The 17125-nt window shown below is 37.8% G+C and overlaps 1 long non-coding RNA gene across 4 annotated transcripts in view; it reads right to left on the bottom strand.

Moving 5' to 3' along the window:
- The window catches only part of LOC147348223 (uncharacterized), a 176349-nt gene that overhangs the window by 5875 nt on the left and 153349 nt on the right, over window positions 1-17125 (bottom strand). For 2 of the 4 annotated variants that reach the window (XR_015151939.1, XR_015151940.1), the window contains exons 3-4: window positions 4037-4126; window positions 1513-1562 (exon numbers count right to left, since the gene is read on the bottom strand). This is a non-coding gene — a long non-coding RNA (uncharacterized LOC147348223). Of the gene's footprint in view, window positions 1-1512; window positions 1563-2782; window positions 2965-4036; window positions 4127-17125 lie in introns of those variants that run through there. The other 2 variants (XR_015151944.1, XR_015151943.1) reach the window with 1 other exon arrangement.

The following is a 17125-nucleotide window of genomic DNA, read 5'->3' as shown; positions in this document are numbered from 1 at the left end:
TGGATCATATGGCAGTGACCATTGATAGATAAATGGATAGGAAGATGTGGTGTGTGTGTGTGTGCGGGGGTAGGAGGTGGGTGGATGATGGAATATTACTCATTCAAAAAAGTGAAATTTTTCTGTTTACCACAAAGTGGATGGATTTTCTGGGTATTATGCTATGCACAGTAAGTCACATAGAGAAATAAAAATATTACATGAGCTCATTTATATGTGGAATGAAAGACAAAACAAATAAAACAAAAACAGACCCATAGAGGATATTACTGGGTGGTTGCTGGGGAGTAAAACATGGGATGGATTTTCTGGATATTATGCTGTGCACAGTAAGTCAAACAGAAGTACGATTAGTACATGTAAAATAGGTAAAGAGTATTAAGAGGTACACACCTCTAGTTGTAAAATGAATAAGCCACGGGGGATGTAATATATAGCCTAAAGAAAATGATCAATAATAATGTAATATATTTATATGGGGACAGATGGTTACTAGACTTATCGTGATGATCATTGCATAATGTATGCAAATAGAAAATCATTATACAGTATACATGAAACTAACAAGATGCTATATGTCAAGTATATTTCAATACTAGAAAAAAACTAGTGAGTACCTAGATTATCCTTTGAGATTGTTATTATCATGTCATACTTTCATGCTTCCTATTCCTTGTTTTTCTTCTTTTTGATGTACTAAAAAATCCTAAAGTGCTATTATCTTCAAGAAGCAAGGTCATTATTATTTTTTTTTACTTCAAGATCATGATCTCCTTCATGCCCTCTACACTCCATCCTTGCAGCAGTTAGTTAGTTTAATATGCAAACAGAAGAAGGCTGACAAGGACTATCACCACCACAGCACTCTCCCATGAAAACAGGGATGTAGTGAATTGATGACGAGCATCACCATGTGCTTAAAGGCAAACAAAACAGGAGGTTCAGTTGTACCCCTGACAAAACATGAAGAAAAAGAAAACAATTCCCATCACATGCCCCTGATTTAAAAGTGCTCCAGGCCATCTTTGTTCCACCGCTAGAAGCATAATAAATTCAGAAAAAGTAGTATATGCCTGAGATGAAACCTGGTGGGATATGTGAGTAAACTAACAGGTAGAGAATTTGAGAGAAAAAATACAGTAGCCTTGGGTAAATAATATAAAAAGCAAGAGAACAAGGTGCCAGAATATTGCACTAATAAGCTAATAACTTACAGCTGTGATGCACATCGCTATTGCTGTCTTTGCCTCCTGAACACTTCATAGTCAAGGAGTTTCTGCTACTGTATAAAGGCATGATTAAGTCAGACTTTACACATGAAAAAAAAAAAATGTATGGGGTAGTTTACAGAGAAGTGATAGGCATTCTGGGAAAAACACTGAATAAAGAATGAGAAAGCAAAAAGTCTCCACACTTTTGGGGGTAGCATGGGGTGCACCACCACTGAAGCTACTACTTCCCCTGAGCCAGTAGTGATAGAGGATTGGCCAAATGGAAAGACACTGAACTCACCTTCTCTCATGGGCACACCAAAGTCACAAGCTTCAGCACAACAAAGGAAACTATAAGCAAGGTGAAAAGACAGCCTTCAGAATGGGAGAAAATAATAGCAAATGAAGCAACTGACAAACAACTAATCTCAAAAACATACAAGCAACTCCTACAGCTCAATTCCAGAAAAATAAATGATCCAATCAAAAAATAGGCCAAAGAACTAAATAGACATTTCTTCAAAGAAGACATACAGAGGGCTAACAAACACATGAAAAGATGCTCAACATCACTCATTATCAGAGAAATGCAAATCAAAACCACTACGAGGCACCATTTCACACCAGTCAGAATGGCTGCGATCCAAAAGTCTACAAGCGATAAATGCTGGAGAGGGTGTGGAGAAAAGGGAACCTTCTTACACTGTTGGTGGGAATGCAAACTAATACAGCCACTATGGAGAACAGTGTGGAGATTCCTTAAAAAACTGGAAACAGAACTGCCTTATGACCCAACAATCCCACTGCTGGGCATACACACTGAGGAAACCAGAATTGAAAGAGACATGTGTACCCCAGTGTTCATCGCAGCACTGTTTATAATAGCCAGGACATGGAAGCAACCTAGATGCCCATCAGCAGATGAATGGATAAGAAAGCTGTGGTACATATACACAATGGAGTATTACTCAGCCATTAAAAAGAATACATTTGAATCAGTTCTAATGAGGTGGATGAAACTGGAGCCTATTATACAGAGTGAAGTAAGCCAGAAAGAAAAACACCAATACAGTATACTAATGCATATATATGGAATTTAGAAAGACGGTAACAATAACCCAGTATACGAGACAGCAAAAGAGACACTGATGTATAGAACAGTCTTTTGGACTCTGTGGGAGAGGGAGAGGGTGGGATGATTTGGGGGATGGCATTGAAACATGTATAATATCATATATGAAACGAGTCGCCAGTCCAGGTTTGATGCACGATACTGAATGCTTGGGGCTGGTGCACTGGGACAACCCAGAGGGATGGTATGGGGAGGGAGGGGGGAGGAGGGTTCAGGATGGGAAACACACGTATACCTGTGGTAGATTCATGTTGATATATGGCAAAACCAATACAATATTGTAAAGTTAAAACAAAAACAAAAACAAATAAAATCAAAACTATCTGCAGAATAACCATTTATGAAAAAGAGTAAAACCCACCAAAAAAAAAAAAAAAAAACCACACACAAGACAAAAACCTTCTACAACTAAAGACATAAAGAAGGAGCCACAACAAGATGAGTAGGAAGGACGGATACAGTTGAGTTCCATATCCCTGAGTGACCAATCCATAAACTGGAGAATAATTGCATTGCAGAGTTTCTCCCACAGGCATGAGAGTACTGAGCTCCATGTCAGGACGAATTCAGAGCATTTGGCATTGAAGGTCAGTGTTGCTTAATTTCAGGAGTCTCAAAGGACTATGGGAAATAGAGATTTCATACTTAATGGTGCACACAAAGTATCACTCACTTAGATACCCAGGACTAAAGAAGTAATTTGACAGAACATGGCCCAGACCTACCAGCTGGTCTTAGGGAGTCTCCCAGAGAAGCAGTGGGTGGCTGAGGCCCACTCTGGGGACATAGACCCTGGTGGCAGCCATATGGGGAGCTCCTTTTACCACATGGATGCTGGTGGTAGAGGCAGCCATTGTGGATTCCTCCCTCCAACTCATTAGCACTCAGACTTGGATTTGTCCAACAGCCCAGAGCAGCAGGGACACAGCCTCACCATAAGCAGACAGGCTGTATGAAGATCTCCAAGCCCCCAGCAGCCTCTGGACATGGCCCTGCCCATCAGAGGGTCCAAAACCCAGCTCTACCCAACAGTGGGCAGGCAAGAATCCCAGAGCCCCTGGCCCCCACCCATGCCCTCCAGGGAACCTGCCTGAGCCTCTGGACCAGCACCAACCAGCAGAGAGCAGATGCTAAACAGGAGAAAACCTCAATTTTTCAGCCCGCATACTTAGCCTAACAGCAGCAGGCCAGAATCTGCCCTGAGACTACCTGGCCCCAGGCCCTGCCCCCTAGCCCTGCCCCCTAGCAGGCCAGCACAAGCTTTGGGACATCCTGGATCCCATATCCAACTGTGTCAGGAACCATTCCCCTGCAGCCAGTGGTCTGACAGCAGTTTTGGGATCCCTGGACCCTGCAGCCAGGTTCCAGGACCCAGCTCAACTGCCAGCTGTCCAGCATTAACTCCAGGAATGGTCTTCACCACCAGTAGGGAAATAAAAGTCCTGAAATCTTCTGGATCCTGACTCTGCCCTCTGGCTCATGCCAACACTTGCCCCGGGGCACCTTGGGGTATGCAGTCAGTGGCCTCTTGACCTGGTTCTGCCAACCAGTGTTGGAAACATACACACAAGGTGGAGCCTGGCACCCAACCAAACTAGGGGCCAACCAAGCCTACCAGACCATGCATACAGTTAGCTCACCACAACAGACCAATTCATGCAGGCCTCACTGGGGGAACTGCTGGAGCACTTACCGTAGGTGATGAGAGGATGAGTGTGCTGCTGGGTTGATAAGATGCCCCCTACAGAAGGTCATTTCTCCAAGGTTGGAAAACATAAGAAACCTACAAGATACATAAAAACACAAACAGAAACTTAGGGAAAATGAGGCAAGAGAGAAACATATTCCAAATGAAGGAATGAGATAAAACCCCAGAAGAAGGACTAAGTGAAGTGAAGGCAGGCAGTCTATCTGAAAAAGAGTTCAGGGTAGTGATTAGAAAGATGATCCAAGAACTTGGAAGATGAATGAATGCATAGAATGAGAAAATAAAAAATTTTAACAAAGAGAAAATGTAAAAGAACAACTATACAGAGATGAAGAACAATAACTGAAATGAAAAATATACTAGAGTGAATCAACAGCTAGGTTGAATGATGCAGAGGAATGTATCAGTGAGCTAGGAGAAATAATAGTGAAAATTACTGATGCTTAACAGTAATCAAAGTGAGGGACAAGAAGAGAGATTCACTGAGAGCAGACACGAGGCATATGATATTTATTTATGATCCTTTTTATTTTTCCCATAAGGTAAAATAAATAATTTTTCATTATAGATAAGAAAACTGACATTCAGACATATTAAATTATGTGGTAATTTATGTTGATGCATTTGTTCATTTATCCGCTTGACAAACATTTTTATTTGTGCACAGTTTCTTGGATGTTAAAAAAAAAAAATCCAAGACTTTGAAATTCAGCAAAATGTGGATGGCATATATTTTCTCTTTTTATATATATATACATATATATATGTATATATATATATATCACCCAGTGTTAAGTAATACATTTTGGTTAACTCACTTTATTATAAAATAGGCCCATATCTAGTGAACTGACATTAAATTATAAAATTATATGTGTTTGTTTGGTAGAGATACATGTACCTCCGACCAGTGAAAATATAGAAGGTTATGGTTTGTTGCTCTGTTGGTATTAATCAGGTCTGTGTTTAACTTAGCATGTTTACCCTAATATTCCTTCATTAAATTGTTTACAAATACCTATCTCTTCAAACCTTCTCAGAACCATTTTTAACATCTTACTTGTCTCCTCATTAATTAACAGGTTGAATAAAACTTTTGAGACATTTCCTATCTGCAAGAGAGTTAAAAATGAGTACAAAGACAAATAATGTGTAATCAGATAAATAGCATAAACACCTTGCCCTTGAGGGCTTCATAGGGAAAACTAACACTTGTGAGATTAATTGCAAAAACAAGTATTACAGGCTCTAAGTGTAGAGTAGAAGCCGTGAAGACAAAGTTATTATAAGTTAAACTTTTGATGAGCCTTGAAAGATGAAAAGGCAGAATCAGTGATGTGGAAGTGCACTCTGAAGGTAAAAAATATAACTGATAGAGGAAGACTTAAGCCTATATCTGTCTGATGACTAGACACATATTTTTCTTCCCACAATGCCATACTCTTCCCCATGCTTTTCAGAAGACTTGAATTTCTAGTAGTCATTTTTAGTCTCGCTGGCCATGAGATCCTTCATTCAAGAAACAGGGCTTGGGGGATGAAGGAATACAACATGTTTATGATAACTAAGATTTCTTCTCATTTTAATGTTCTATGAATTACAGAGTCCAAATAATAAGCTTTTGCTTATTACTTTTAGAACATGTTTAAAGAAGTGCAAAGGCATTCCTAATACATTTTTTCTTGGGTCTGTACAAATACACAACAGAAAACTCATCTGTGATTTATTAACTTGAACCAACTGTTCCTGATTAAACAAAGTCAAAGAGTATATGATGTTTAATTTAAAATGATTATGTATTTCAAGTATTGATTCAAGTCTAAAACTCATGGAAATGGACTTCTGCATTAATATAAAAATGGTTAAAAGGGCTTCTTATCTTCATCTCTCATTTACTCATCAAATCCATTCAATTTTTTTCTGTATATTTAAATCTGTATATTGGAAAATTGATTTATGTGAAGGGAGAAAGGAGAGATGGTAGCAGCAGCATACTTATTGTGTTTTATTTAAGAAATATTGACATATCACCCGGTGTTTTCCACTCTATCCAGTTAAGCTAGAAAGTTACAAGAAAAATAATATATTAGGATCTTATTAGACTAAGTCTAATTGATGCTTTTGAACTGTGGTGTTGGAGAAGACTCTTGAGAGTCCCTTGGACTGCAAGGAGATCCAACCAGTTCATTCTAAAGGAGATCAGCCCTGGTGTTCTTTGGAAGGAATGATGCTAAAGCTGAAACTCCAGTACTTCATGAAAAGAGTTGACTCATTGGAAAAGACTCTGATGCTGGGAGGGATTGGGGACAAGGGGAAAAGGGGACGATAGAGGATGAGATGGCTGGATGGCATCACTGACTCGATGGACATGAGTCTGAGTGAACTCCGTGAGTTGGTGATGGACAGGGAGGCCTGGCGTGCTGCGATTCACGGGGTCGCAGAGAGTCAGACATGACTGAGCGACTGAACTGAACTGAACTGAACTTAATAACATCTTACTTGACATAAGAATATGTCAAATATATCAGCTTTATTCTCTTAGACATCACTTATTTCTCTCTCACGATACATATCAAAATCAAAATTTTCCATTCATTTATGTGGTTATTTGATTAGCATTTAGATCCCTCAAGAAAACTATGGGCTTCCCTGATAGCTCAGCTGGTAAAGAATCCGCCTGCAATGCAGGAAACCCTGGTTTGATTCCTGGGTTGGGAAGATCCCCTGGAGAAGGGATAGGCTACCCACTCCAGTATTCTGTCCTAGAGAATTCCATGGACTGTAGAGTCCATGGACTCGCAGAGAGTCAGACAGGACTGAGTGACTTTCACTTTCAAGAAAACAAGTTCCTTGAGGACAGGAAATAAGTGACAAGCATATGTTAGACACACAAAAAGTACATAAATAAATGAGTAAATAATGAATAAGTGAAAATATCTTGGTATATATGCGTGTGTGTGTGTGTGTGTGTGTAAAATTTGAAATTAAACAGCATACTTTTAAGTGATTTAATCTTTTGAATTATTTTTCCTACTCCTTGTTCCATCAGATTAGCTGATATATTATAGTATTTTAGTATTGCTTTACATATGAAGGGCTTTGGAGATATTTTGATACCTACTCATTATTTTCTTTGCAATCTACTATTTCAAAAACAAAGTTAGCTTTTTTTTTTTAACATAAATTGGGTATTAAAATTGGGGCTATTTATGGCTAGTAAATAACTTTTTCCTCTATAAAAAGGAAATAGTTTATATAATGCTACGATTTAGCGATAATTCTTATTGAAAAAATATAATTATTTTCAAGGCTGTAAAGCGATACATTAATGCTACAATGTATTTGTTTAAAACATGTGGTGATTAGTAAGATGTCACTTATGTATGAATGAGGCACCAGAGCATACATGCAACTTTAGATGGCAGTAGTCAGTGTGACAGTGTATTTTAATGCAGATACAAATGAAGACAAAGTTTTTGGCAAATTCTATCAAAAATCAGTTAAAAAATAAGGACCTCTAGAGGACATAAACGATTTTCCTAGATTCTTGAACAGTATTCCAGTTGGTAACAAACTGAAATTTTGCTTTGTAAAGTAAAAAGTAAAAATAATATTTCAATGAACATTGGATGGATAGCAAAATATTTAGTTACATCCCGTGTAGCAAAAATTTTAGTGATATCTCGTGTGAACTTGAGTAAGTTATTCATCTCTCTGTGCTCTGGGTTCTCAGTAGGGAGCATGGGGATGATAATTGCCTGTCTAGTGTTCATGGCTGTTGTGAAGCTTCCTGAGAAAAATTGTGTATCGAGTGCTTAGAGTCCTGTTGATGAAAAGTACTACCTCAGTGCTATTTTCATTGTCTATGAAGCAACATGGTAGATTAATTGCAGTAATTTTTCATCTACCAGAGTTCAAAATATTAACAGAGAAAGTAAAATGGCAATCTCAAGTTAGCCCTACCACCCAGTACACTATGGAATTATTATTTCATCAGACTGAACTTCATGGCTAAGAGATGTTGACCAAGGTGATTTGAGGGTATGTAAAAGCAATCAGAATTTACTAAAGATTTTTATCTTATGCAGAAACAGGTGTAGCTCAAATCATGCATTTATTAACATATATGTGCATTTTAGAGTTATAAAACTGACAAACGAACTGTGACTGTGTGCTCCCACAGGAGGGAAGCTGTTATTTCTGGGTGTTGGGGGTGGGGTGGGGGGGCTTGGGCTATAGAAGCTCTAACATACTCAGTCTTGGAGGAGAGCAGATCAACTGAATAAATTAATATAAAATGAGAACTGTTACTGGGAAAGTAATACTGAGTGAAATACTTTCAAATTTTTGTGTAATATTTAGTGGTTTGAAAGGAATTTATATATATATATATATATATTTTAAGGAATATAGGACGTGAATAAGGAACTAGAGAATACTTAAGATGAAGGTGGATTAGGGAAGTGGATGACATGAAAGTGAAAGTCACTCTGCCATGTCCCTCTCTTGGTGACTCCATGGACATCCATGGAATACTCCAGGCCAGAATACTGGAGTGGGTAGCCTTTCCCTTCTCCAAGGGATCTTCCCAACCCAGGGATCCAACCCAGGTCTCTCGCATTGCAGGTGATTCTTTACCAGCTGAGCCACAAAGGAAGCCCAGATGATGGCATGACCTAGAATAAATGAAGGCTCATTCCTAGATGTTCATCTGTATTTTAATGTGGAAAAAGGCCCCGATTTGGAATGAGATTTATTTTGAAAAGAAAAGATTAAAGTGTTATAACTGGGAAGGGTTAATTTTGACTCCATACTGGATTTGCTTTTGTAACATTAACTCTTGTAACATTAACTCTTGCTGCTTTTGTTATTATAAGCAAACATAATGACCTGCCTCAAGGAGCCCTGCCCTGCCCACTCTTCCTAACCTTTGGGCTAGGGTGTCTTTGTTTGGCTCACAAGGAAATAGCCTGACATTACCCAACTATGAAGGACTGTGACATTCTTGCGTTCTTTGTGTGGAAAATGGTGCCCCTTTTTAGCTGCTTATTGGCGAGACTCAGAAATTCACATTTGGGGAACTAAAATCTCGGATAGCTGTGGCATCATTGTTTATTAATATGACAGGAGATATTCTATTTCACACCAACCATGAAATAACTGTAAGGAACTGAAACTAACACATCTCCTGCCTAAGACTTGCCATTCTAGGAGATATTTGTAAGAATTAAATTGCTTTTTTACTTTGTTTCCTTACCTCCTCCTATCTCTGATCCATAAAAGAACCTGGCGTCCAGGCCTTGACAAGATGATTATTTTGAGATGTTAGTCTGCCATCTTCTAGGTCACTCAGCTCTCTGAATAAGGTCCTATTTCTGGCCTCAACACCTCTGTCTCTAGGGTTAACTGGCCTATTGTGCTGCAAGAAGAGTGAGCTTGGACTTTGTTACAGTGGTATATCTTTCAACCTTGGTGGCACATTAGAATCACTGGCAGGGCTTTTACAAAAGTTCATACTCAAGCCTCAGCTCAAGATGAAATAAATCAGGATCTCTGAAAATTGGGACCTAGGCTTGGGTATTCTTAAAATCTTTCCCAATCATTCCAAAATTCAACCAAGGGGCACATGATGATCTAAAGGCAGAAAATGCTCCTAGATCCCCATCACCATCCCCCATCTATTCATGTGCAAAATATACCACACCTCTGAATGATCTTATGAGGCTACACAAATATCACAACTGAATAGGATTTTATTTTCCTATTTTTAAAGTAATATTGTACTTTTGCTTTGTTTTAATAATATAACCTATTCAGAAATATAGATATGCCATAAGCAAAAATATTATACCCATATCACCTAGAAATAACTGCTATTGATACTTTTACTCATTTCCCTCAAAACACAGATTTAACAATAAGTCCTTTTATTTTTAACATATTTATTATCTTTAATATATTGAATATTTCTTAGTGTCTGTCTATGCAGTTCTCTGGGCCTCCCTGGTGATTTCAGAGGGTAAAGAATCTGCATGCAATGTGGGAGACCTGGGTTTGATCCCTGGGTTGGGACGATCTTCTGGAGGAGGGCATGGCAACCCACTCCAGCATTCTTGACTAGAAAATTCCCACAGACAGAGGAGCCTGGCAGGCTACAGTCCATGGGGTCATTGTTGTAGCCACATGTTTTGGGAAGTAAACACACTCAGAAGGACAATTCAGATAGTGGAGTGCAGTTTATTACACAGGCAGGCCCAAGGCAGAGTCTCCTCTTAACCAAGGACCCCGACCAGTTTCTGTGAAAACCTTATATACCCTAAGTGTACATGCTCAAATCCATGTCCCCAAATTCCCTGAAAGTAGTCTGGACAAGGTAAAAGAGAGATATGATCAAAGTTAACCCATGATTCATGTGTCATAAGCCTAGATAGTTAAACAGTGGACATTTATCAATAGGCCAGTGGTCATAGCATAATGGGATAAGCATAATGGGATTTACAACCTTGTTCTGTTACAGAGATAATTAGCATATTCTTTTAGGTGACACAAGTCCTGAGGCTCCTTCATGGTGGGGTGGGGGGTGGTGTCTGGTTTTCCATTGGGATGTCGTTTCCATAGATACTGGGCATAGAGCTCAAAGTCCACAGTCCGGCCCAAGATGGAGTCCTGCTTTCTACATGGAGCCTGTTCTGTCTGTTTCATCCTTCAATCCCATCTCTCTCTCCATCTTTCTGTCATTGTCTTTCTATCTCTGTGTCTCTCCCTCACTCTATCCCACACTGATAACATTGTCATATTAGGACTTGCAATATATATGGGATGGGGCAAACAATTAGGGAGTAGGAGTTGGCCATGTCTAAATATGGATATTTTAATTTTCTCAGTGGCTTCAAATAATATTATTTTTAATTAAGGTAATAGAAGACCTCACAAGAGCAATGCTAGTCTTGATTCTGACTTAATGACTCTGAATTTTGAAGGTTTTATGACTGTGTAACACGGAAGAGTCAATTTCGAGTCTTCCATGCTAGATTTGTTTCTTTGGCTGCTTTTGTTATTATAATCACACATAATGGACAGCCTCAGAGACCTGCCCCTCTGCCTGACTGTTAAGCTAAAGTGCCTTTGTTCCAAATCTTATCCATTTGTAGATGGCAGGAAGAAGAAATTAACATAGTCACCTGCCTGTGGCCTGCCATTCAAGGAGGTACTTGTAAGATTAAATGGCCTTTTAATGTTGTTTCCTCACTTCCCCTCATCTCAGATCCATAAAAGAACCTGGCATTCAGACCCTAAAGATGGTTGTTTGGAGACATTAGTCTGCCATCTTCTCTGTCAGCTGGCTTTCTGAATAAAGTCGTATTCCTTGCCTCAGCACCTCATCTCTAGGATTCACTGGCCTATCATGTAGCTAGTAGAGTGAGCTTGGACTCAGTAACATGGTCACCAGCTAATTTTAAATTAAGAACTGGACATGGAACAACAGACTGGTTCCAAATAGGAAAAGGAGTACGTCAAGGCTGTATATTGTCACTCTGCTTATTTAACTTATATGCTGAGTACATCATGGGAAACGCTGGGCTGGAAGAAGCACAAGCTGGAATCAAGATTGCCAGGAGAAATATCAATAACCTCAGATATGCAGATGACACCACCCTTATGGCAGAAAGTGAAGAGGAACTAAAAAGCCTCTTGATGAAAGTGAAAGAAGAGAGTGAAAAAGTTGGCTTAAAGCTCAACATTCAGAAAACGAAGATCATGGCATCTGGTCCTACCACTTCATGGCAAATAGATGGGGAAACAGTGGAAACAGTGTCAGACTTTATTTTTCTGGGCTCCAAACTCACTGCAGATGGTGACTGCAGCCATGAAATTAACAGACGCTTACTCCTTGGAAGAAAAGTTATGACTAACCTAGATAGCATATTCAAAAGCAAAGACATTACTTTGCCAACAAAGATCTGTCTAGTCAAGGCTATGGTTTTACCAGTGGTCATGTATGGGTGTGAGTTGGACTGTGAAGAAAGCTAGGTGCTGAAGAATTGATGCTTTTGAACTGTGGTGTTGGAGAAGACTCTTGAGAGTCCCTTGGACTGCAAGGAGATCCAACCAGTCCATTCTGAAGGAGATCAGCCCTGGGATTTCTTTGGAAGGAATGATACTAAAGCTGAAACTCCAGTACTTCACCTCATGCGAAGAGTTGACTCATTGGAAAAGACTCTGATGCTGGGAGGGACTGGGGGCAGGAGGAGAACGGGACAACAGAGGATGAAAAGGCTGGATGGCATCATTGACTCGATGGATGTGAGTCTGAGTGAACTCCAGGAGTTGGTGATGGACAGGGAGGCCTGGTGTGTTGCGATTCATGGGGTCGCAAAGAGTCGGACACAACTGAGCGACTGGAATGAACTGACTGAACTGAACCAACCTAAGGTAACAACATTTTCTAAAGGAAAAGAAAAAATTACATCCATATATCTTTCCAAAACTTTGAGATGAGGTGATGCTCAATCATAGGTGTTTCTCTGCTGTGTGGTACATTCATATAAAATCTTCTTTTGTTTCAATACATTGCCCCCCCCCCAATTTCTCTACTAATGTATAAGATACCTACATTGTTCAGGTTTGAATTTCAACTCTCTGCTGCTTGACAATTATGAGAACCCTGATAAAACATTTGATTGTAGTCCAAAAGCATGATTCATTGCAGCATTATTCCCAATAGCCTAGACATGGAAACAACCTAAATGTCTACTGACAGAAGAATGGATAAAAGATATGTCGTATACATACATATATATATATATACATGTGTGTGTGTACACAACCATAAAAAGAATGAAATAATGTAATTTGCAGCATCATGGATGGCCCCAGAGATTATCATACTAAGTGAAGTAAGTCAGAAAGAGAAAGACAAATGCCATATAATAACCACTAATAGGTGGAATCTAGAATATGATACAAATTAACTAATTTACAAAATAGAAGTAGACTCTTAGATACAGAAAATAAACATGGTTACCAAAGGGAAAGCAGGGGGAAGAATAAATTAAAGGTTTAAATTAACATATGCACACGACTATATATAAAATAGATAAAGATCTACTGTATAGTACAGGGAACTATACTCAATATTTTACAATAACCTATAAAGGAAAAGAATCTGAAAAAAGTATATATGTGCAACTGAATCATGGGGCTATATACCTGAAACTAATATATTGTTGTAAATCGATTATACTTCAATTTAGGAAAAAAAAAAAAAACTTAAAGAAAAATGACCAAGGGGCACAACTATGGTTTTGTATGTGTGTCATTAACTAATTATTTGGAGGTTTTCTAGACCTTTTTTTTTTTTTTTAAAGATAGTTTGACTCTATTTTAACTTGTATTACTATATAGTATGAATATTTCATAATACTATGGCAGTCTAGGTTTGATTTCAGTAGAAATTTTAAAACATAGCATGAAGATTTTCTTTTTAATTTTAAGGTAATATAGATTTCAAACAATTTAAACAATGCAGAGGTATATAAAGAGAATAAAATAGAATATATTTTCCTTCTTTGCTCCAGATCTAAATCTCTTAAAATAACTTGCAGTAACAGATTGGCACACATGTTGCCAGTTTTTTTTCTATGCTTCTAGTAACACAAATGCCTTTTTCTATCTTTTAAAATCTTTTACACATAAATGTGAGTCTACTAAAATTATTACTCTGAAACTTCCTCTTATTTTTTAACTTATCAATTTTTACTATAGTCAATTTTCCAGGCTAGTATATATATGAATCTAACTTATGAAAAGCATAACTGATTTATATTTCATGAGAAATAAATGCTCAAATAAATAATTTGCTTAACAATTTCTTACTCAAAAATACTCAAATTATTAGCAATTTCTTTTCTATGACAAAATTACTACAGCAAACAGTACTACATATACTGGTGGCCTTAGGGCATGTGCATTCTCATTTTTATTAAAAAATTATAATATATAGCTAACTATAATATCTGTAATTGACTAATATATAAACAGAGAAAAGAGCAGCAGGATTTTGGGGGAATGTTAGGATATTTTCTTTATTTTGATATAATTTCCTTTTCTATTCTTGCTTTTTTCCTTCCTTTCTTCCCTCCCTTACTCCCTTCATTTCTTTTTGCATATTTTCTATATTTAAATTTTTTTTTAAATTTCCAACCTGGATTATATTTACAAATAAAATTTATTTTCAAAATTAGGAAAAGTTCAGATCCGCTGCCATTTTGTTCAACAGAGAAAGAGAGAACTTGAACATGATATATTTGCTTATTATGAATTTTTAACAAACAGCTTAAAGATTGTAGATATTTTTTGTGAATGTCAGGATCTCAGACGTGAGATGGTAGAGAGGGGTGGAATTACACTTGATATGGGAATCATAAAGCTGGAAATAAGACATACCAGTATCTTGACCAACTATGGAATCTTAGGTTCCCTGATGCAGTAGAAAGAACATGTGAGCTTGGCATATGAACATCTGACTTCCCATGCTAGCCCTATTACACAGAGTATAATAGTTTATGACACAACACAATATACTTCAGTTGTTTTGTTTTCAATATCCCCAGTATAAATGAGAAGAAATAGTTATCATGTAAACACTGTAAAATTAAAAGTTAATGTATGTTATAGTACATATAACATATATTAATCAGGATATAAATCTATCAATGACTCTCACTAAACAAATGAAGATAGACTATCAGATAACTATTATCACATAAAAGATAAATTTAGAAAAGGCTTAAAAATTCTCCTGGATTCTTTTAAATTGTACAGAAAAGCAAAACACCGAACATCTCTTGTTAAGGGTTTTATTGTTCTCTCTTTATGCTTGTCTTAAATGAATACTATTTAGATTATCATTTAAATAGGACAGATGCAAATGGTTGTTATTGTTTTTAATGACACTTTTTATTTCTTAATTTGAGCAAGATTCTTTGGCTCATGTAAGGGTAAATGGAACAGTTTCTCAATTAAGTGCACTGAAAGGAATTCTGTGACCAAAAAAAAAAAGTGAATAGTGCACTCTTCCTGATTGGTTTCAACAGTCCACATATTAAGATCTTCTTCACTTAATATTCCACATATTAAGATCTTCTTCACTTACTGATGACTATTTATTAAGCTCTTATGGACATATCGGAGAAGGCAATGGCACCCCACTCCAGTACTCTTGCCTGGAAAATCCCATGGATGGAGGAGCCTGGAAGGCTGCAGTCCATGGGGTCGCTGAGAGTCGGACACGACTGAGCGACTTGACTTTCACTTTTCACTTTCATGCATTGGAGAAGGAAACGGCAACCCACTCCATTGTTCTTGCCTGGAGAATCCCAGGGACAGAGGAGCCTGGTGGGCTGCCGGCTATGGGGTCGCACAGAGTCGGACACGACTGAAGCGATTTAGCAGCAGCAGCAGCAGCAATAGGACATATACTGGATACAAAATACTGCATAAAAAGGATATGAGTTCTGGCTACATGAACTGATAGTTTAGAAGAAATAGACAATAAATGTGATCATTGATTGGCAATAATCAGGACAGAGGAACCTGGAGTACTGCAGTCCAAGGGGTTGCAGAGTTGGACATGATTAAATGAGCAAACAACAACTATGAATTTATAAATGTATCTTTACCAAAAATGTTGATTATCCAACAAGAATAAAAGCGGGGCAATTTTGCCCCATACTAAAACTTGATTCTAGTCAAAAGGCTGATGCTACTCTCAAAAAATTACTGAAACAAATACAGTCTCTGCTGAAATCCCCCCAAGTGCTAAGAGGATATTGCATTAAGGACACATATAAAATTATATAGAAGTTGCAAACTGAATTGTACTGTTTGATTAAACCATTTGTATCTCTGTTTCCTGTCTGATAAACAGTCTTAAACAGGGATTTAAGACTGTAACTGAAATCATCTCTATCTGCCTCAGAATCACCAGGAGGGTTAAATCAAGTAAAAAGTCTCATAAAATCCAACAGAGATACCCCAATAACCAAATTCCTTTGAATATATATATTCAAAGGAATTTATATATATATATATATATATATATAGTGACACCAACAGACCGTTCTGATCCTTAACTGTGCTGAGTTTCCTGTCCTTTCAGGAAGTCTCAGAACTTGAAGAAGTGTGAAAAAATGTTCCAAACCCAACACTTTTACCCACTGGAGGACGATTTTGTGCCCTATTGCTGGGAGATAGTCCTTCAAGGTTTCTGTGAACTTGTCTAACATAAGAAAAACCATTTACAGTTTCCTTGCTCAACATGGTAGTAAATCATTTCATAATTGCATGAAGTGACTGTGCATGGAGAAGTTCTTTATGATCCATTTGTTTAGCAATCATCTGAGGAACTGAAGTGAGCTAGATTCACCAGAGAATATCTCAAAAACCGGAATGACAGTTAAAATTGGAGATATATTGGCCTATAACCTTGAACTATTTGTCTTCATGGGGCATAACCTTTCTGGTAAGAAAATCCATTCAGTTTATCAAATTACAGACCAGAAGTTTGTTTTGTGAGCAAAGGGGATTTGAGAGTTTTAAGGGATATTTCTGTGTTAGCTGGTGAACTGAACTACTTTCACTCTGAGGATATTTCTTCTGAAAGAAGTAGAACTCAGTTTCTAAGATCTACACAGTCTCCTCCATTGAAAACTACCATAATACCCTTCCCAAATGTTTTAATATTTTTTATGAGCTAGACATTTGTTGGTTACACGACCATAACTAGTACACTGAAACCCATCGAGCCTCATAATCTTTCATTTCCACTACACTACATCCACGAAGCTAGTGGGCAGAATGGTTGCTACTTTTTGGGAGATGCCAAATTTGAGCCAAAAGCATGTCATTGAGTCATCTGATTGAGTTCTTCTTTGCTTCTGAGAAGCAAAAATGTACCAAGAGTCCTTGATTCTTAAAACTAAGATTAACGCTATGAATGGCAAACAGGAAAGATGACAGAGTTCCAAGGAACTTGGTTTCTCCAACCAGTCACCGAGGAACATATCACACATC

The sequence above is a fragment of the Bos grunniens genome, chromosome 22, assembly GCF_055505025.1.
Source record: "Bos grunniens cultivar Pamir isolate PY7600 chromosome 22, Bosgru_T2T1.0, whole genome shotgun sequence".
In the NCBI taxonomy this organism is placed as follows: Eukaryota; Metazoa; Chordata; class Mammalia; order Artiodactyla; family Bovidae; genus Bos; species Bos grunniens.
This window is presented reverse-complemented; position numbering and strand designations above follow the sequence as displayed.